The sequence below is a fragment of the Dioscorea cayenensis genome, chromosome 8 (assembly GCF_009730915.1).
Source record: "Dioscorea cayenensis subsp. rotundata cultivar TDr96_F1 chromosome 8, TDr96_F1_v2_PseudoChromosome.rev07_lg8_w22 25.fasta, whole genome shotgun sequence".
Lineage (NCBI taxonomy): Eukaryota > Viridiplantae > Streptophyta > Magnoliopsida > Dioscoreales > Dioscoreaceae > Dioscorea > Dioscorea cayenensis.
In genome coordinates this window covers 180,849-204,215 of record NC_052478.1, presented here as the reverse complement: position 1 = coordinate 204,215, position 23,367 = coordinate 180,849, and the positions used below count along the sequence as shown (strand labels likewise).

General features: G+C 35.3%; 1 pseudogene; it reads left to right on the top strand.

The window, feature by feature from the left end:
* Positions 1 to 16,625: 16,625 nt before the first annotated feature.
* Positions 16,626 to 18,786, top strand: LOC120266581 (annotated as a pseudogene).
* The last annotated feature ends 4,581 nt before the right edge of the window (positions 18,787 to 23,367 follow it).

The following is a 23,367-nucleotide window of genomic DNA, read 5'->3' as shown; positions in this document are numbered from 1 at the left end:
AGATCTGACTACCAATACACCACATGATTGTTGGTCTCAACTTTCATAGTTGCACAACCACCCCCATTATTGTTCCTTCAAGTTTATGAACACCAAGGGACAAAGTCCTCATTCATGTCTTTGCTAAACTAAATAAGGAAAAATGGGGAGGTGCCTGGTTCTCCTTAGCCACATAGAAATAGTACTACATATTATTTGTCTGTCCTAATTAAATTCAGTATATGGATGCATTCTATGCTTGAATGAATGCCATCACTTTAACAGCTTATCAATTCTAAGGGAAAGAATTCAAAGCAAGATATATAAAATTTCTCACTTTTTTTTTCAACATCCCTTAATTAAAATCTGTCAATGCTTTTAATTGTTTTTGCATAAGCTCCTCCCAACTTGAGCTTGATCTTGACAAATCTAATTAATGGTTTCTTTCAAGTAGAGTTAACATGGACCTTCCATCCTATCAAAGATTTCTGGTTGCCCCAACTTGTCAGATTGCCAATCATAAAGATCAACCAGACTCATCATGTTTAATATATATATATACATTATATTAAAACTATTCCAAAAAAAAAAACTCTCATTTCCAACCTTCATTTTGAGTGCCATTTGTACTTCTGTGATATCGTAGAAAAAAATTTTACATTGCTGTTACCTTGAATTCATGTCGCACTATCAAAAGTGATCATTCATGTTTTCATCATTCTCATAAAAGAAAAAATGACACCTTCACTTTGTTAACCCCTTAATATTATCTTTTAATATAAACAAAGTAAAATATATATATATATATATTTAATGTTATAGAAATTTTGAATTCATATGTAGGATGAGAGCTAGTGTTTCAAAAAGTGATCATTCATGTCTCCATCCTCATGATAAAAAATTCAATGAAACCTTGATTTTGTTAACACGTAAACATCATCAAAACTGTTTCAATATATTGATTTGTAAATTTCATTGAATGCAAATTATTAGTGCAAAAGCACTTTAATTAGCATGATTTAACACAAAGTCAAGGTGACATGGCATAGATGATGGCATGGGAAGCATGGTGACGTGACAAGGAGTCTTAGATTGGAGGTAAATATTTTGGGAGATCTTGGTGGAACTATTTTTGGTATGTGGCAATCTCTTATCAATACCATATCTCAAAGATTTGATTGAAGACTAAATATGGATGGAGCTATTTGAAGAAATACCTATCAATAGTATGATTGAAGACTATTAGAGGTATGATTGAAGACATGCCAAATTGGATAGATACCTATTGTTGGTATGAATGGCATAATTGATTGAAGATATTTCTTGGGAAGATTTGAAGACCAAACTTGGGTGAATTGAAGATCAAGTTTGGAAAGTTTGTTGAAGACACACAAAGTCGTGTCCCCCTTGCGAGGGGACTGCGTGGTGAGTAAGTGAGGTGGTAGAATAGTTGTCGGTAGTCAGGATAGGGAGATTTGGCTGCATCGACTCGAACTAAGTATGACGAGGAGGTTAACTCAGTGAAGTCAACAATCAAGGCCATGTTGCAAGTTGAGTTGCAACCAATGTTGTTAAACCCGGATTGGTCTGGCCGGTTTAATCAGAAAAACCAGGAACCGGTCATGAGGCCGATCCAGTTATACTAATTGACTTGCTTGTGAAGAAAACCGGCCAAAAAACCGGGTGATCCTGCTGGTTGACCCAGGAACCGGTGAACTCGGGCGGTTAATGGGTTGGAAAAAATAATTTTTCAGAAAAAAAAAACAAAAGAGAGACAGGGATAAGACAAGAGAGAGGGCGGTTGTGAGAGAGAAAGAGAAAGAAAGAGAGAGGAAGCGAGGGAGAAGAGAGAGCGCGGCTGAGAGAGAGGAAGTTAGGAGAAGAACAGAGATAGGGTGGCCGAGAGAGAGGAACTCAGGGCAAGAGAGCGACTGAGAGAGTCAAGTGTTTTTTTATTTTTTTATTTTTTTATGTTTTCTGTGAGTCTCAATGTAACCCTAAAGGAGATATATTTTTTTAATATTTTATATTTTTTAAAAACAAATGATAAATGATAGTATATGATAAAAACTAAAATTTTAAATATTAAAAATTATATTTTTAGATATTTTTAAAATAAAAAATATATATAATTTAAATTTTAAATCTCATATTAAATTAATTGTTTTTTTAATTATTAAAATATAAGTTATATTATTTTTTTTTATTATTCATTATTATTATAAATTTTTTAATATTTTATTATTGACCCGGTTTGACCCGGTCGAACCCATCGACTCTTGATCCCCTTGCCTTGACCAGGTCAATGCCTGGGCCGGGTCCGATAACCTTGGTTGCAACAACTAATTTTGGAATGTTCTAAAGTTAGTAGCCCCGGGGATTCTAAAAGAGGTATGGATTATTTTTGGGACGTTGAGGCACCTATATAAGCTACCTTGCTTTGAGATTATGCGCGCGGTTGATGAGACCTTGAGATAGTTCGGACAGTAGACAATCTAGAGACGGTAGTGATTTTTATTTGTGAGTGTGAGTGATAAAATATTTGTACTCATGTATTTTCACTTTTTTTAGTGGATTGTTTATCTCCGGTGTTAGGCCCCAAACGTAAGCGAGTTGACGCCGAACTGGGTTACCAACTTCGTGTCCCTCCTTTTGATTTGGTTTGTGTGAAATTTCTATGAGTGTTTAAGTGTTCACTAAATTGACAAACCACACCAGCGGAACTAACACAAATCACTGAACAAGTGATATATTTCTGACTTCTTTAATTCACAAATACATACAGTTAGACAAAATAAAATTTTGTCTCCTAATCAGTTGGCTTATAAATATGGTATAATGCATGTATCATTGTAAACCACAAAAAAATTTACTAAAGATTAAGAATTTTAGCTATTGAGATTTCAAGAGAATACCATCCATTTTCAGGAGACATGTGAATTTTATATCAACTATCTTTGCTTTTAGTTGATATTTAATAAATATAAAAGAAAATAAAAATTACATAATATATACTTCTTAGATATCATTATGATCTTTTCCACATATAAATATTTTTTATTTGAATAACTACTTCTTTGTAATTACTTTTAATATTTTTTCATACAATTAAAATATTTTTATTTGTCTTCCATAAATAATAATAGTAAAAATTTGGTAAATTGAAGACGAAATCTATGTTGTCACTGCTTAATTTAACCAGCGGTGTAAACACGGGCTCCATCATTTTGTTTGGCATATATGTATGTATGTATATACATACATTTTCTATGTGGCCATATATATTGGTAGTGGTGGGCACAGCTCGTCCGAAAACCCGGCCCAGCCCGTACCCGGCACAGAACCGGCCCGCCGTGTCATTAACCTGGTAGGCGGTTCAACGAACAGTAACTGGTCGGCCGGTGATGGGTTGGGCTTGCCCCAACCCGTGACTTGGCGGGTTGGCCTGCCGGTCAGACCCGGCTTGGAACCGGGTTGCAACCCGGTTCCCAACTCGGCAGGTAACTCGGCGGGTTGATAGCCGTTGTTCCGCAACAGCTTTAATCGCCGTTGGGGATTTTTTATTTTTTATTTTATATTAATTCAAAATTTAAATTTTGAAAAAAGTCAATTTTTTTTAAATTTTTTATAAACTTCTATATATACCCCTTATCTCCACATTATTTAGTTTTTACCAATTATTAATCTTTCCCAACTCTCTTACTCTTATGCTCTCTTAATCTCATTATATCTCAACTCTGCTACTCTTATTCTCTCTTAATCTCTCTCTCTCTCTCTCTCTCTCTCTCTCTCTCTATCAAGGCATAATATTGGGAGATTTTGGATTTGGATTCTTGGAGTTTAATTATTTCAATTCAACATTATCAAAGTTTAATATTGCAATTTGGTACTTGGAGTCTTGGAGACTTGGGAGTGGTGCAAATTTGGATTATCTTTTGGGCATTCATTTCACTGTAAGTGAGGGGAAGCCAGGAAGTGAGGGAAATGCCACTTCCCTGAAGTGGGGGGAAGTGATATCACTTCTAGGACTTCTGTGTTCATTTGTCTGAAAGTGAGAATAGAACCGAAGAATTTAGGTGTTGGACGAAGTTCTATGAGTTCAAAAAAGATTTTAGAAGTGAAAAGAAATTAGTTTTTATAGATTGACTCACTTCCTCCCACTTTAGTAAAAAAAATACTAAAGTGTGTTTAGTTCAAAATCCACTTCAGTCGGAAGTGGTGGAAGTGTCACTTTCTCCACTTTAACACAAATGAACACCAGAAGTGAGGGAAGTCATATCACTTCCCCTCACTTGCCCCCACTTTCCCAGAAATGAACGCCTAATTTCTTTTATTTTGAAAGTCGCCAATTGACATGGTTGGCCATGATTTATTTATTTTAATTATTAATTATAGTTTTGTAGGCTTGTTTTATTTAAAAAGAAGAATTGTATGACATTAATTATTGTAATTATTTAGATTTTTTTAAATACATATTTGTATAAAATAATTGTTGTAGACTTAAATGAAATTATTAGTTGTATTCTTGATATATTTATTTTTAATTATTATTTTTAGATTTGTGGTTTTTAAAAAAATGCATGAAATTATTATTTGTAGTTTTTGTAGACTTTTTTTTTATGAATATTTGGATGAAAGTATTATTGTAGATATGAATAAAAGTATTAGTTTAAATTCTTGATATTTATTTTAATTATTAGTTTAGACTTGTGGTTTTTTAAAAAAAATGCATGAAATTATTATTTGTAGTTTTCATAGAGTTGTTTTTTTTAAATATTTGTATAAAATTATTTTTGTAGACTTGAACAATATTATTAGTTGTATTCTTGATATTTATTTTTATTATTAGTTTAGATATGTGGTTTTTAAAAATATGCATGAAATTATTATTTATAGTTTTGTAGACTTGTTTTTTTTTAAATATTTGCATGAAATTATTTTTGTAAACTTGAATGAAATTATTTTTTGTATTCGTGATATTTATTTTTATTATTAGTTTATAGTTGTGGTTTTTTTTGAAAATGCATGAAATTATAATTTGTAGTTTTTGTAGAGTTGCTTTTTAAATATTTGCATGAAATTATTTTTGTAGACTTGAACAAAATTATTATTTGTATTCTTGATATTTACTTTAATTATTGCATTAAATTGTGGTTTTTTTTAAAGAAATGCATGAAATTATTATTTGTAGTTTTTGTAGACTTGTTTTATTTAAATATTTGCATGAAATTATTTTTTGTAGACTTGAATGAAATTATTTGTTGTTTTTTTCATATTTATTTTAATTATTAGTTTAGACTTGTGTTTTTTTAAATGCATGAAATTATTATTTGTAGTTTTTGTAGGCTTGTTTTTTATAATATTTGCATGAAATTATTTTTGTAGACTTGAATGAAATTATTATTTGTATTCTTGATGTTTATTTTAATTATTTGTTTAGATTGTGGTTTTTTTTAAAAAATGCATGACATTAATTATTATTTGTAGTTTTCATAGAGTTTTTTGAAATATTTGTATGAAATTATTTTTGTAGACGTGAACAAAATTATTAGTTGTATTCTTGATATTTATTTTTATTGTTAGTTTAGACTTGTGGTTTTTTTAAAAAAATGTATGAAATTATTATTTGTAGTTTTTGTAGACTTGGTTTTTTTAAAAAAATATTTGCATGAAATTATTTGTTGTATTCTTGATTTTTTTTTAATTATTAGTTTAGACTTATGTTTTTTTTAAATGCATGAAATTATTTTTTGTAGTTTTTGTAGACTTGTTTTTTTATAAATATTTGCATGAAATTATTGTTCTAGAATTTAATGAAATTATTAGTTGTATTCTATGAGTATAACTGGGTAGTTATTGTTCATATTATTGATTTGCTTTCGGTTTTTAACACATGTACTAATTTGTTTTCGCAAGTTTATTTTTCTACTTCCCATTTATTTTTATATGGTGATGTTGATGTGGTTGAACAGTTTTGGAAGTTTAGATTAGATCCACAATTGTTTAGTGGGTTGATCTCTATGAAAATTAAATGGTTGTTTTATTATAAGAATATACCTCCTATTGCTTTAGTTGCATTTGTTCTTGATCTAAGGTAGAAGCTAGAAAGTTTGTAAGAATATTTGAAAGCATATTACAAATTCTTAGGATTCAATGGAGGATAAGATTTCCAACTGGTTGCCATGAGCTTGCCCATGAGTGACGTGGATACTTAAGATTCTGAACTGGACTCCGAAAGCATTGTGGATGTCAATAAAATTGTTGCTAATGCTAAGAGTCAACTTGTTGAGTTATGTGATAGCTATTATATTAGATATAGCCATATAGTTTCACAGGTTGCACCGGAGGCTGTAGGACAATCTAGCAGTAGCGGAGGAGAATCATTTCGGTAGAGGCAAGCAAAGAAGAAGCCAAGGGGATCACAATATACAGAGCTCGACTTGTATTTCAACACAGACATGACTTTCAACGTCCTCCACTGGTGGCAAGGTAATGGAAATCCGTACCACATTCTTTCACTAATAGTAAAGGATATTTTTGGATGCCCTATGTCTACAGTAGCTTGCGAGCAGACTTTTAGAGCAGGTGGGAACATGTTGGACAAGACATGTTTGCAGTTGACCCCACAAAATATTGAAATTGAAGTTTGCACGGATGACTGGAAATGTGTTCAAGTTCGGCAACAAGAAGCAGAACAAGAAAGTCCAGATGCTAGTGATTTCTTCTACAGAGATAACATGATCAGCACACCTGGTGCGACAATAGCCAATGAGTCCGACCAAGACCTAGATGTTAACAATTAGGTAAGTAGGTGCTGGTTACACAAGGTAAGAGAACTACGTGGGTGTGGGCTCCTTAATACACACCCTGGCATCGTGTCGGTGAAGAGACACCAGGCGATATATCAAATCACAAATGTTATTTTATTTTGTTTATTTTTGTCTTTGTGGGATCTTCCATTCCTAATAGAGGCAAGCCTCAAGTATAAGTAAAGGCAAGAAAATGTGCGAATTATAAATTTTATTATTTATTATATATATAAATATATATATATATATATTCATTACATCATACTACCTTTCTTTATATATATATACCATATATCGTTGCAACTACCTGTGCCTTGCCATCGCGTTGTATGTTTTGTTGCCGTCTTGGGCTATGTATCTTGTCGCCGCTTTGTAATTTGCATATTTCCTAAAACAAATTTTGCCGCTGTCTCGAGATGAGCATTTTTGTCGTTGGTTTAGGATTAGTATTTTTGCTGTTGCTTTTGGATGAGTATTTTTGTTGTTGCTTTGGGATAAGTGTTTTTTGTCATTAACTCTACATGAGAGTATTCATTTATTCATTTAGCCTTCGCTAATTCATTGATGACATTCTTTGCAGTGTAGACCTTCAACATTACGGCTAAAGCACCAGTGCATAAGCCAAAATAACTAAGAGGTTGAGATCTAAAAAGACCAAATTTTGATCAAAGAAGCTCATAGAATGCAGTGTTCTATGGAGTTTGCAGTGAGAACATACCCTCAGATATTATGTGTAATTTTATTAAACAATGCCAGCATATTCATCCTTGAAAAGCTCATTTGGCGCCACTTCCAATATGTTAATTACTTCACTTTTTTTTACCAGTAATATGATGTGTTCATCATTTTTTTTACATCATTATTGCCTCAGCAATAATTGATTACACCATGTAGACTTGTATACATTATATAACTCCTGAAGACACACATATATTTATATATATTCTCTTGCCATAAGCATCAAGCATTCTATGCATAAACTTATTTAGAGAACACCAAATTTTCTATTCGAATGTCACATGTGGCACAACCAATACTGTGAGTTTATTAAAAGCAACAATATCACAGCTCTAAATATGTTCACTAGCTGGCTCCATGGTAAAATACTGGCTCAGGTCACCAAGGATAATAATATGAGTTCTGATAATTCTGGCTCTGGTAAATATATGAGTTATGTTATTTTGTTTTGGCAATAGTTGTTTGGGGGACCTATATGTTTGGTTTTGACATCTTTGTTTATCTGAAATAAATTGGATTTCTGATTTTGATTTTGATAATTTATGATTTTTTGTAAATGATCCCTATAATTTTTAGTGGGTGCTTACTGGGCTGTTAAGCTCATAATCTGTTGTTTAATTTTTTTTCAGATCAGGAGTTTAATAGATCACCGCTTTGAGAATCGGGTTTTGAGGCCTTGCACGCCTACTAGGTCTCGGTCTTGTAGGTGTGCGGCCGTTTGTCGGCGTACCGGGTCTGGTGAGCTGGGTTCGGGGCGTGACAAATTTAGTGGTATCAGAGAGATTTAGTAAAATTTTGATGATATTAGTGTGCCACATAGAAAGTTAAATCCCGTAGTGTTATGGAAGCTTGAACCTAGAAAGTCAAATTACGATGGGAATATATTTCCTTAATTGGTTGCTATTGTGCCCTTGTTTTTGTCGGATTTATGTGTAGCAGAATATAGTGGCCCTTAGTTCCAGTTTTGACCTAACCTGTAGGTTTGATTTACATCTTCTAGCTTTTGTCTTTGATTAGTCTTCTGTTACTGACATGGTGTTTTGGCACCCTTCGAGGGAAGTCTACTAGTGACCCTCTTTATTCTTAGTAAAGAAAATCTTGTGGTCATGTACTGTTGGTAATTAATTAACATGTTTCATTAATTACCTCTCTACATTAATTTTCTTGGACTTTTATAGTTTATGGATTGACAATCTTATGTTCCTCTACTTGCTTTTTACTTAAACTCATTGGCTAGAATTGCATGTTATAGTATTTATTTGACAATTTGAATTGAGGGAAAATATATTTTTGCTTTGGTTAAAATTTGTGATTTGATCTTGTAGGATTGCATTGTATCGGAAATTACTTGATATGGCCATTTGATATAAAGAGAATAAGGGATTTAGAAATTTGCAGATATAATGATTTGGGAGAAAAAAAATGATTAGAGTTGAGTTCTTGTATTGTTATACATTGAAGCATAAGTATTGTGACTTTCAAGATTTTGATTTGAGTTGCCTGAAATTTTGCCCAAATTCAGAGACTATAGATATAGAATTTGGGGAAGTTTAAAACTAGAGAATTGTGGCATTTATCCATAGCTATCTACCTGCGAAATTTTGAATTTATTAGATGTGTATCATAAGAGATATTCTCTTATAATTGGGTCTACTCCGGATATTACTGTTATGCAAGACTTGAAGATTAAATGGTATTTTTAGGATTCTAGAGGAAGATTTAGCCAAAGTGCATTATAGAGAACTTGTTCAATATGGTCTTAACTACTTTTCTATAAAATATTTCTACAATTGGATGTGTAGTTTGTAAGATATTCATAATCTTGTAAGACTAACCTAGAATATAAATGTGCTTATATTGATGTCATAATTTGAGAAAAGCTAAGAATATTATGGAACTTGGTCACATTGTATCTTGGTGGGTCTAAATCTTTTTGAAATAGGAATCATGAGGTTTGGCAAGTTTAAGTACTACTATAATATCGATTTGAGGAAAAAAAATGAAATCAACCAAATTTAAGGTTTGTGAATACTTGATGATTGCTAATGTAATGATAAATTTATTGCATTGTTGATGTTAGTAAGGCAAAGATATTTATTGAGCTGGGAATTTTTGTCAAGGCTACTTGTTTTCAAAATGAGCAATGTCTTGTGTTCCTATTTATATACAGTGAAGTTTTGACTTATGATTTTTTTGTAGGTTCTATTAGCCATTTGGTCTCCTGTTAATGAGGAAAAATTATGAGTGCCCTGATATTGTTGGACTTGAGTATGTGCATAATTTTAATGTTATCCATTTTTTCATAAATGCTGGTTGGTTGTAAAATTAGATATATGATAATCATGTCTTATGATTTAGTAGGCAACATGTATTTCCAGTGGATGAGAAAGAAACTGATGACATTTTAGTATTTTCTAACTTGTTTGATTTAGTCATAACATCCATGGAGTGATACAAGGGTTGGGAATTTTAATTGAGGTTTGTTGGATTGCGATGATGGTAATGTATTTGCGGTTTTAAATTCTTTTGAAGTCAGATGATAACAAACACATGATAATATATGCTCAGATTGATGTTTAATAGAGGATGTCCAAGGGTATTGAATATAATATTATGTTTGACATGAGTTTAAGACAAACCAAAGATTGGTTTATTATTTATTTGTTGTGACCATCGCCCTTAGAAGTATCATTAGTTAAGTTTTGCTTGAATCCATTTGTCTGTGAATCTTATTAGCTAATTCGATGACGTTCGAACTTTTTCATAGTCTGAATCTTACTGGAAGTTTGCTTCGATGGTTAAAGTTTGAGTTTAGAGGACTAAACTCTTTTAAAGGAGGGGAGATTGTGAGCCCCACATCTTAATCAAATCCTAGCCATTGCTTTTATCTTTTAATCCTAGACGTTAATTTTACTTTTAATCTTAGCCATTGATTTTGTTTATTGATAATTTATGGTTTTTTTGTAAATGATCCCTATAATTTTCAGCGGGTGCTTACTGGGCTGTCAAACTCATATTCTGTTGTTTAATTTTTTTCAGATCAGGAGTTTAATAGATCACTTGAGAATCAAGTTTTGAGGCCTTGCACGCCTATTGGGTCTCGGACTTGTAGGTGTGCGGCCGTTTGTCGGCGCACAGAGTCTGGCGAGCCGGGTTCGGGCTGTGATAGGATCAAGCCCTAAAATGGTGTAGCACTTCTACTTGAAATTGTTTGCGCAGGCTTCACCTTCCAAATAAGAGTGTGACACTTCCTAACCATATAATCCCATCCATGCATTTCAAGCAAACGCCTTTTCGGCCTTTGCACTGCCAAAACTAAGTGCAGAATTAGCATAAGGATACCCAGTAGATATCCAATCATCAATGGATTCTCTCATCTTTATCTTGACATAAGATTGATTTTTTTTTATCTTCTAACTTTTCCAGAACCCCTATGATGCAAATGGTCTTGAGGGATGCTGGAGACTATGTAGATCTTGTTGGGTTTCAATTCAACATATCGGACTTCAAAAAAACTTTAATCTCATTGGGCTTTGACAATTCATATGACTTGGGCAAAGCTCCATCTTCAAAGCAGTCATTCTTGGTTCAAGATGTTCAACCGCCAATGCATGCTCTTGCTAGGTATTCACCATATTAAAATTATTGGATTCTTCATCATAGACAAACAATTAGAAATTAAGCCACACCTCCAAATGCATTGATATATTCCCAGCGAACACTATCATTTCGTCAATGACCCTAGTAGCACCACTACCATCATTCTTCCCTTCCTCATCTTCCTCTTCGTCCACCTCTTTCACCGAATGGGATGAACATTGACACGATCCTAGAGATCTCAGTGATCACTCCGGATCTTGGTGATCCACAGCGATACTACCACCTCCAAAGCTTCGATTCAACATATTCAGATGAATTTGGGCAGGGGTTTAATGTAGACAAGGAAGGAGATGAGAAGAAGCTTATTGTCGCCGGGGAACCTGAGAGTAGTGTGAGACAAAGAACTTCTTACAAACCTTAAAACACACACCCTGCTTCTTCTATCAATCCGATTGCCGATCAAAACACCACAGGATTTAGATCGAACATCAGCTCTTCGACAAATGGTGAAAGGCTTGGAAAACCTAACGTCTTGAAGTCACCAAAGTAAAAAAAATTCAGCACGATAGTGTCGTTAATTTCGTCGTCGAGCAGAGGACCGCCCCTGATGAACACGTCCTTAGGCGCTGGCGTATGGGCATCCTGCTACTGTGTGGGCAGCAACTTCTAAGGATTTTCCATTTTCTGCGCCTCTTCATGCTTCGATTCCTCCGTCTTCACAGCCTCTTCATGCTTTGGCTCTTACGCCTTCACAGCCTCTTCCAATTTCTCTGGCTTCGCCGTCTTCACGGGCTCCTCATCAGGAGTGGAATCAGGGTGTGGGAAACAAGGGTATCAAGAGTGAACACGGTAAGTAGCAGCAGCAACAGTAACAACGGCGGCAGCAACGTCGGTAGACAGTGGCAATAAAGGCAGCATCACCAGCAGCAACAACGATGGAAGAAACCTTGGAAGGCAAAGTCATTAGGCAGCGTAGTAACAGCGACATCGTCCGCAGCGTAGCAACGACTGAAGCAGACAGAATCAGACGCGCGTCAACAGTGGCAGGCAGTAACCGCGAGAGTCTTAGCAACGATGGCAACACTAGTGACCGCATCAGGCAGCGACAGCAGGCGATGGCAGGCAACAACGACTTTCTTTTCTCTTTACATATATGTATATATATATGAATATAAGTTTGGAGAGAAAAATGAGAACCTTCTTCTTTTTTTTTTCGTCTTTCTCCTTCAGTCTTTCTTCAATTTTCTCTTGTCGGTTTCTTCTTTCTTCTCCTTCGCTTCTTTTTTTTCTGTCTTCCTTCAATTTTCTCTTGCCGGTTTATTCTTTCTTTTCCTTCTGTCTTCCTTCCCCTTGTTCTATCCTCTCCCTCCTCTTCAAAATATTTCAAACGCCTTTCAACCGCCCCTGTCGTTATGTTGATCGTGGAGATAGTTATCTTGTTCGTGCGTTGGTTGTAGTGGTCGTGGCCTCCCACGAGAACATAACCACACGTCCACTTCTCACAATATATATATATATATATTTCTTTTATATATATGTATGCATATATTTTATATATTTTATATATTTCTTTTTTATTATTAGTTTTTTATATATTTATTTTATTATTTATAATTATTATTATTATTTTGTTATTATATTATGTATTATTTATTATCATATATATTTTTTTATATATCCATATTTATTTTTCTTTATCTGATTCGATTTATATATTATATATTTTTCTTATCTGATTTTATATATATATATATATATTGATTTATATGCATATGTATATTTTTATTTATTTATTATATAGATAATAATTTTTTTATTTAATTTATCTTAGTTTATTATTTTTTATTATCATTCTTATTATTTTATCCGATTAATTGATTTTTTTATTTTATTATATATATATATATTATCGAATTTTAATTATTTAGTTTATTTTATTATATATTATTTATTATTATTTTCTTTTGTCTGAGTTGATTTATTTTATATTAATTTATCTTAATATATATATATATATATTATACGATTTTATTTATTTTATTATTATTATTATTATTATCTTTTATCTTATTTGATTATTTTATTTTATAAACTTTTTTATTATTATATTATATATATGCATATATAATATATATATTTGCCTTTGATTTGTATACATGGCTGATCTTAGGATTTAGATCGCCTTGAGATCTGCTCTCGACTGATCTTGAAATTTGAGTATTTTTAAATCATCTCGAGATCTGTGCTCTAGGCTGATCTTGAGGTTTGTGTATTTTTGGATCGCCTTGAGATCTGTGCTTTTAGCTGATCCGAAAAATTGAATATTTTTGGATTGCTTTGAGATATGTGCGCTGGGCTGATCTAGAGATTTGAATATCTTTTTAGATCGCTAGATTCCGTAACACCTTGGAAACGACTTCTGGCTCCTTGAGCTTATGCCCAAGGGCTTTGATCTGATTGGTGATTGTAATAACCCTCGAGATGTAGGCTTGAACTCCCTCGTCGTCACCCATTTGCAGCGTCTCAAAGTCTTATCAGAGAGCTTGGATCCTCACGGACAACACCTTGGACGTTCCCAGGCAGTGCTTCCTCAGTATCTCCCAAGCTTCGTGTACAGATTTGGCTTCAGTGATCCGGTCGAGATTTGGCCCGTCCACAGCCTGCTAGATCAAACACAACGCCTTCGCATCTCACTTCCGGTTGTCCCTCTTGACTGCTTCATCCTTCGACTCCATCACACCGTTTTCCACCAAGTCCCACAGCTCCTGGGGCCTGAATATGGTTTTCATCCTCAGATTCCACCGCCCGTACTCCTGGCCAGTGAACACCGGGACTGACGGCTGGGAGAGACACACTAGGGTCCTCTCCGGCGCCGACGAGCTACTGGTTGCCATCACAGGAGCTCTGATACCAGTTTGTTGAGGTTTGGATGTTGAATGAGTGAGAGAGAACAGGTGTTCGACGAAATGCCTGAGGGTTCTCTGGTTCTATATGAATATTCATTCAATGAGTCAAGAGATAAGTGGGAGACAAAGATAATGATCAGCCAATCACAGGAGTCCACTAGCATTGAGAAATATATATATATATATAACTACAGACAGGGGAACAGATAACGTAAAAACCATTGGGCGAGACAATAGAAGCATGCCCATTGGTCTTAAAACAATCTTGACTAACATCACTATTGGCCCAACACTGAAAACCCAAAAGATTTTGTATTAAAATATTAATACACCAAAAAAAAGAAGACTTTTCAACTGCTTTAACTCAGCATCCATGCCCTGCTAATTCAACCCGTATGGTTCGCCATTCTCTAGCAATACAGCGCCATACTTGACCTCATCTTCACTTCTCCACCGCACCATCCCTTTCACCGCCATGCTTCCAGCTTGCTCACCATGCCAATAGTCCGGACATTGTCTTCAATCATCCTTTCAACAGAGAAGCATAGGTATGGCAATGGATCATTGAGAGTTTAATCCTCAACATCGTAGCAAAGCCCGCCGGAGCTTGCTCTTCTTGAAGCCATCGCCGATGTGGAGCTCCTCCAAGGAAATCATGGCTGAGACCTTGAGATAGCTTTATGTTATAGTAGTAGAGAAAGAGTTGGCGCCAAGAGAAGTTGAATTCACAAATTGTCACGTGAGAAAGAGAGGGTCAGCTGAGTCAACACAAATGAATAACAGAAGGGGGAAAAGAGGAAGGGATATAAAAGGAAAAGGGAAGGCACTAGAGAAGGGGGAGAAGAGAGAAGAAAGAAGAGGCTTGGCTCTGGGTTGCAGAGGGGTTCCACTGAACGTCTCCGACCACCGGAATCAGGAGGAAGGTTCTCCTTCCAGTTTACCTTCTTGTTTTTTACGTGTATCGAGTTTGGATCCATGGATCTGTAAGCTCTGCAGTTAATTGTTAGTTGATTGCTTTCATGTTGCTTTTCTGGATGAATTGAGTATGATCTATGTTGATCTGTTGATTTCCTGAATTGTTTTGGAGTTAAAACATTAGATCTCATATTTGTTCCTGTGATAAGAAGTTCTTGTGATGAATGACTGATTTCAGTGGAGATTTGTTCATGAATTGGAATTCTAGTTGAAGAGTTGGTCTCTTATTATACTTTTTCTGTTGAGGAATCAGTTTATTCATTACACTTTATCGTTTTTGTTTTGTCAGTAAGGGAAAGGAAGGGAACAAAACTTCATAAACTCAACTCGACGGGTCACCCAGCCCGGCTGGTTCGTCCGGCAGGTCCACCTAGCGGTTCAGCCCGGCCCGCCAGGTTAACATGGAGCCGGGTCAGTTCCGGTTCTGGGTCTGGCTCCCTGTGACCCGGACCCGTCAAATTAGACGGTTCAATTTGGTATGGTGGGTTCTATACCCTTGTCGAAGTCCGGATTGGGGTTCTGGTGCGGAACTGGCCCTGCCCACTACTAGCAATGCACATGTGTAAGCACATGATTCCCAGCCAGTATTTACTGAGGGAGATTGAGATAAACGTGTCATAGATGCATGGAAAGAGAAAGAGCACCAAGCAGAGATAAACGTGGGTCCATGCATGTGGGTAACAGTAGATTGACGTCATCTCAAGGAATAAAACATTCGCGCGGTCTAGTGAGTTTTTTGTTTTTTTATAAACAGCAAACTATTATAATTTAACAACTCCTAATAAAGGCTAATTGATTAAAATATTGCACTTCTTTAAATTATTTCTCAAATTACGTATTTCCTTAATTATTTACGGAAATAAATATTTAAAAAATAAAAACTTAATATTAAAAAAAATAAGAGGCCCTTTGTTTTTTAAAAAATAATATTTAAATATTAAAAAATATAGTGGAACCTTTAATTTAAAAAAAATATAAAATACTTAATTCTGTAAATAATTTTGAAAATACGTAATTTAAAAATAATTTAAAGAAATGCAATATTTTAATAATTAGCCCTTAATATAATCTTGAAAAAAAATATTATTTATCTCACATAAAAATTAATCTACACTAAAATTAAAAAATATAACTGAACCGAGTCACAATATATACAGTGGATTATTCACTATATATATATATATATAGTGGATTACTACTAAACTATCAGCGGAATTATTCACCAAACTTCACTTAAAGTATTTTAAAGTTATATAATATTTACTGGAAGCAGGCAGTTGCCGGTAAAAACCCCACCCACCCTTTATCAGCGGAATTATTCACCAAACTTCACTTAAAGTATTTTAAAGTTATATAATATTTACTGGAAGCAGGCAGTTGCCGGTAAAAACCCCACCCACCCTTTTGCTTCCTGTCGTAAATCACCCAGCTCATTGTTTTGTTTTTACGGCAATCAAATCAAGACAAAGTGAGTGGGAGTATAATTTAAAAAACCATAATTTTTCATCCGTGCATTGTATGGTTTGAAGAGCATGAGTAGGATGCAAAAGGGCACTTTTCCTGTCTATATAAACACCCTCATTGAGCCTCATTGCTTTCTCACACCATTCACAACAAGCATACAAGCCACTACTATCGCTGCTGCTAGCTGTTACTGCTACTATTACTCCCATTCTCCTTTTGCGCACCATGCAGGAAGCTCCCAATACCTCCACCATCCCCAACGAGCACAAGAAAGCACTTGAGTTCATTGAGGACGTGACAACCAATGCCGGTGAGGTCCAAAACCGTGTGCTGTCAGAGATCCTGAAGCAAAACTCCAAGACAGAGTACTTGTATCGCCATGGCTTGAACGGTGCAGGCAATGACATAGCCTCCTTCAAAAAGCTCATGCCCATGGTCAAGTACGAAGATCTCCAGCCTGACATCCTCCGCATTGCCAACGGTGACAAGTCTCCCATTCTCTGCAGCCGCCCCATCTCAGAGTTCCTGACAAGGTATCGCTTTTTCGCAATTATGTATAAATATATAATATATCTAATTAAGAGATCGGTCTAAATATACCATACCATACCATACATGTTGATAGATGCATATTAAGAGGTTGAAGTTTATGTATATGCAGCTCTGGCACCTCTGGTGGAGAAAGGAAGCTGATGCCGACTATTGAAGACGAGCTTGATCGGCGCTCACTGCTTTACAGCCTCTTGATGCCGGTGATGAACCAATACGTGCCGGGGCTGGACAAAGGCAAGGGAATGTACTTGTTGTTTGTGAAGTCAGAGGCAAGGACCCCTGGAGGACTGCTTGCTCGTCCAGCGCTCACTAGCCAGTGCAAGAGTCGGCATTTCGTTGAACGATCCTTTGATCCTTACAACGTTTACACCAGCCCAAACGAGGCTATTCTATGCTCTGATTCTTATCAATCCATGTATGCTCAGCTGCTTTGTGGGTTGCTCGAGAACTCTCTGGTTCTTCGAGTTGGTGCTGTGTTTGCCTCCGCTTTCATTAGAGCCATAAATTTTCTTGAAAAGAACTGGCCACGGCTGGCACGTGACATCCTTACAGGGACATTAGACGAGGAGATCACGGACAGCGCCGTGAGAGAAGCTGTGATGAAGGTGCTCAAGCCGAACCCAAGCCTCGCCAGTTTCATTGAAACTGAGTGCAGGAAGGAATCTTGGCAGGGAATCATTCTTCGCCTTTGGCCTAATACTAAGTACGTTGACGTGATTGTCACCGGAACTATGTCACAGTACATACCAACCCCTAGACTTTTACAGTGGTGGCCTCCCCTTGGCTTGCACCCAGTTATGCTTCGTCTGAGTGTTACTTCGGTCTTAATCTTAATCCAATGAGAAAGCCTAGTGAGGTCTCCTACACCTCATTCCCACTATGGGCTACTTTTGAGTTCCTTCCCGTCCACAGAAACAACTCCAACGATGAGACTCTAGACCATCATGACCTGGTGGATCTTGTAGACGTGAAGCTTGGCCAGGAATATGAGCTTGTTGTCACCACCTATGCCGGTAATTCCTATGTGTGCATATAATAGTTTCAATCATATCACTCTTCCTAAATTTTGATGTTATATATATGTTGGTTCATTGTGTTGATATATGTATAGGTTTGTATCGGTATCAAGTTGGTGACGTGCTTAGGGTTGCCGGATTCAATAATAAGGCACCACAATTCAACTTCGTTTGTCGGAAGAACGTGGCATTGAGCATAGATTCAGACAAGACGGATGAAGTAGAGCTCCATGCGGCGGTGAAGAATGCTGTGAACCACCTGGAGCCATTTGGAGCAACTCTATTTGAATACACTAGTTATGCAGACACAACCACAATCCCAGGGCACTATGTCTTGTACTGGGAGCTCCGTCTTGCTTCCAGAGCAATCCCTCCTTCTGTCTTTGAGGATTGTTGCCTTGCTATTGAGGAATCACTCAACAGTGTGTACCGCCAGGGAAGGACGGCAGATGGATCCATAGGACCATTAGAGCTTAAGATTGTTGAAGATGGGACTTTTGATAATTTGATGGACTATGCCTTGAGTCAAGGGGCATCCATTAACCAGTACAAGGCTCCTCGTTGTGTGAAGTCTGAACTTATTGTTGAACTTCTGGACGCAAAGGTGTCGTCAAACTATTTCAGTCCAAAGTGCCCTAAATGGGTTCCTGGGTACAAGCAATGGATCAAGGACGACTAGAAAGTAACTGTGGAGAAACTGGTATTGGTTATCTTTGTCTTAATGAGCTTCTCCTTCTATTATTATTATTATTATTATTATTATTATTATTATTATTATTATTATTATTTAAGTGTTGTTATTGTTATGTTTAACTAGACTTGTCAAAACGGGCTGGCGAGGCAGGCCGGCCCACGGACTACCAAAACCAGTCATTTGGCGGATGGGGTGGTCCGGCCCTGCCCATTTGCGGTTGAGAGTGCCGTCCACTAAAAAAATATTAAAAACATTTAAAAAAAATTATATATTTTTATATATTGATTATAACAAACCAAATCAAACCAAAAAGATATTTATTAAAAACACAAAAACATAATACAAAAAGTACATATTTCAAAAATAATTTTACATATAAGGTTATAATAAATCACACAACTAAAACAATAAAACAAGTATATAACAACATATCCAACCAAGTTAACCAATTAACCCCATGAATTGAACAATTGTAGATAAAAAAAAAAATTAAGACCATGATATTACATAAAGCACCTAAAACATTTATCCTCATTTAACCTTTTTTTTTAAAAAAAATGTAGTAAATTAAAGGGGCGGGCTAACCCGCCCCGCCATGCCCCACCCATAACCCTAACCCAAACAGGTTGACCCGTTTCGACCGCTTCCAAACGGGCCTACAAAAGGCCAACCTAACCCGCCAATTTTTGTTGGCAGGGTGGGCAGGCCCGACGAGTTAGGCCCGTTTTGACAGCTCTACCACTACAAGAAAAACTACTTTTTGCTATGACCAGTGACCGTCGCAAATGCTTAAATGGCGTTTAAGTTGGTTTCTTCTGTTGAAGGTATTCAGAAGCTAGATGCTTGTGTGGCAGCCATGCGAGTATGTTTCTTATGGTCAGATGGAGAATGTGGATTATAATTAAGTCAAGAGACTTGGTCATCAGTTTGTTATTCATGCAGTTCCTAGAATAATGATTTGGTGAATAGGGTTGTTAGTTGAACGTTACCTTTATCTTTTAAGCCTGGTTAAAAGGCATATGATCTTTGTCTATTTGAATAAGAAAAACTAGCCAATATCTTCTAGCATTGTTACCATCTCTATATTATACCTACCGGCTTAATTATTACTTTTTGATCTCAAACAATTATGGTATCAAAGCCATCAGACCACAATAACAGCTGGTAGTAATGCTGTGAGTGCATCACAACCATCTCTACCTATTTTCATTGGTGACGGTATGAGTTTTGGTCTATTGATAGTAGACGCAATTAGCATACGCTCCGATTAAAAGTGTGCTCAAAAGCAAGGTATCGATCTACAGAGAAAAATAAAGCGTACTTGTACTAATCCTAATTCTGAAAACTAGCTTACCAAAAAATGTGATGTGTGAACGTGAATAGAAGAATGAAAAATAGAAATCACAAATAGGGAAATAGAATCGATCGAGTAAACAAGGGGAGAGGGGATGCTCGAGCATAAAATCCCTCTAGGGTTTTATAAGTTTAGAACAAAGGTTGTTAGATAGCAATCCAATTAAACTGAGAGAAATCCTAAAATATACTACTCCCTCTTGCAATGGTGAATAGTAACTAATCCAGCACACTGCTAATATAAACACCCAACGATTGCAATGCACTCTATGAAATCTAAATGTGAATTAGCAACAATTCAATAAGTAGACAACACTTCTTGCAAAGCGATTGCCCTTAATACCATACAAAATAGAAATATGATTTCTCCTAACATCTATTCCTTATGAATGCAAAGTGAATGAAATTACATGCTAATTCACTGAGGAGGTTTGTTATGATTCTATTCCCTATTTCTACGCTTAGTTATGATTCTCTCAAGTCAAGGCATGTCTATGCTATGTGCGTCTTTCGACTCGTCACACAAGCAAATCATACATGAAACTACGGTTTTTGCCTCGATAGCATTAAAGACATTGATAACACGTGAATGAATTCAGATAATACGGATTGCAATTACAAAAACAATTAAAAAACAAATATCCACAACCGATGTCAAAATACATGAAACCCTAGAGTTCATCTACACCTAAACATCTACAAAATTAGTTCTCCATTAATAGAGAACAACAATACAATTCATAAGGTGCAATAAGAATAAATGAAAACATAGAAATACCCTTCTTAATTATGCCGTTAAGATTGGCGCTAAATATTTCCAAGAACCTTCCAAAGACGCTACCAAGAAACTCCTTAATTAATGGCTAAAATCTTTATCCTCCAAGCTCTAGAGAATTTCCCCCTTACTTTCCCGTCAAAATAACAAAATATACCATCAAAACCCTATTCAGGAATATTTATACCTAGCCACTTACAAGCTGCTTACGGGCGTAAGACCACGGTCATAAGGAGCTGGAGATGATGGGTTGCGAGCTTTACGGTATTAGTTACGGCTATAACACCCATCATTAGGTCTTCTATTTGGTGTTTACATTAATGTCCATGGATTTAATTTTTTTTTGTAAAGTAAAAATAGATTGCAAATATTTTAATATTTTTTAAAAATAATTTTTAAAATTTAAATTTGTTAAAATACATTTCTGTAATTTAAAATGTATTAGCAACGGAATTAAATCTGCTTTTTGAACTTTGTAACGGAATTAATTGTGTTGCAAAATATTAAAAACGGATTTAATTCCATCGAGAATGTTAGCAACGGATGTGTAATCCGCTTTAATATTAGCAACGGATGCAATCCTCGCATAAATATTATCAACGGATTTAATTCCGCTGCAAATATTAGAAACGCACTTTTAATTCACTATCAACTGCTCCTCGAATTTTGAAAACGGAATTAAACTGCTGTTACAAAAATTAGCAACAAGCTTTTTAGAAATAGAAAAATTTCGCTGTTAACTGCTTCTAAAATGAATTAGCAAACGGATTAGAAACGAAAACCGTTGTTTGCAAATTACAATTTTCTTAGTAGGTAGGATTCTTTCCAGCCGAGACTAGTTTGATCTTTCAGAGTCATATTCAATCTCACTGGATCAGTCGAACACTCGACCCTCATTTTCCTCGCCGGGTACTGAGCCGGTGATTTTTGCGATGGATGTCGGAGCTCTGCGCGGATGCCCTGATCCACGCCATCGACTCATCATCTCTACCACTTAACTCATCGCGCTGTCCACGCAGGACGCATAATAGCCGACGCTAGCATCCCACGGAACAAAAAACACCACATTGGTTAAGTAACTGAGCTGGCGAGTCGGTGATGTGGACTAGAGCATCCACGCAAGCTTTCCGACGTCCATATCACCAAAAATCCACCAGAAATCCCCAATTACCACACCAGAGAAATGAAATTAAAATTTGGTGTTCATTTTGATACAAATTGAAAGTTAGTGCTCAAACTGATATAAGGCCAAAGTTAAGTACTCACTGGAAAAATTTACCCGTCCAGCTTGTGAAAAAATTGTCCATAATCCCATACAGAATAAAAATGTGATTTCTCTTAAAATCTATTCCCTACGATTGCAAAAAGCATGGAATTACTTGTTAATTCACTTAGCGTAATCAAGGAGGAGAACTCTCAACCCAAAGTAAACTATTGGTAGGGGTTACTCACAATCCCCTCGATCCAATCGCTTGCCTCATGCTAGGTGTGTATTTTTACCGCCACAAAAATAAAAAGAACACTAGGGCTTTCACTCAATAGCATAAGTTATCGATCCCGACCCGCATTAACCCCGGTCGAGGCTTTGGTCCTCAAAGTCAATTGGTTCAATCATCTAGTTATTCTAGTCAATGATGGCTTAATAGAAATATTTTAAAATATTATTTTTAAAATTATAAATTATTTTTTAATTATATAATAATATATGATAATAATATTCGTGAATTATTAGTTATTAAATAAATAATTTGATGGAAAAAATAAAAAAATAATGTCACCCGGGTCAATCGGTCCGACCGCCGGGCGGGTCCTGGTTTAATAACTATGCTCAATAGCAAGGTTGTCAAACCCGGCCCGGGCATTGACCTGGCTAAGCCAAGGGGTCAAGGGTCAATGGGTTGAACCGGGGTTAATAATAAAATATAAAAAATTATAATAATTAATAATGAGCAAATATAATATTAAAACCATAATTATAATAGGAAAAAATATTATAATAATTAATAATGAGCAAATATATACACTAGTGTTTTCTAATTATGTCATTTATTTTTACATTTTTTTAATTATTTACAAACTTAATATATTAATATATAATTATCGAACCTCTCTCGGTGTTTTTTATTTATTTATTTGTTTATTGGTTGATTTGGTTAGAATAGATAAGAAATTTAATTCACTAATTTTTATCCTTTTATATGGATATACATTTTATTAATAAATTATATAACTTGCCCGATCACAATTGAGTTTTTTTTGTTTAAAATACTCTTATATTTTTTTTTATTTAGTTAGAATATTTTATTTTTTATATTTTATTTTCTTGAATAAAATAAAATTTAGAAAGTATTTTACATAACATATTAATGGATTTTATTTTTAAATGTTAATTTTTGTTTTTATGGTTATGATTAGACCTGTCCAAGGGAGGGCTTGGACACATATATGAGGCCCGATGACCGGCCTCTGGACATAAAAATGTCATTTTGAAAATGGGCCGGTCCCG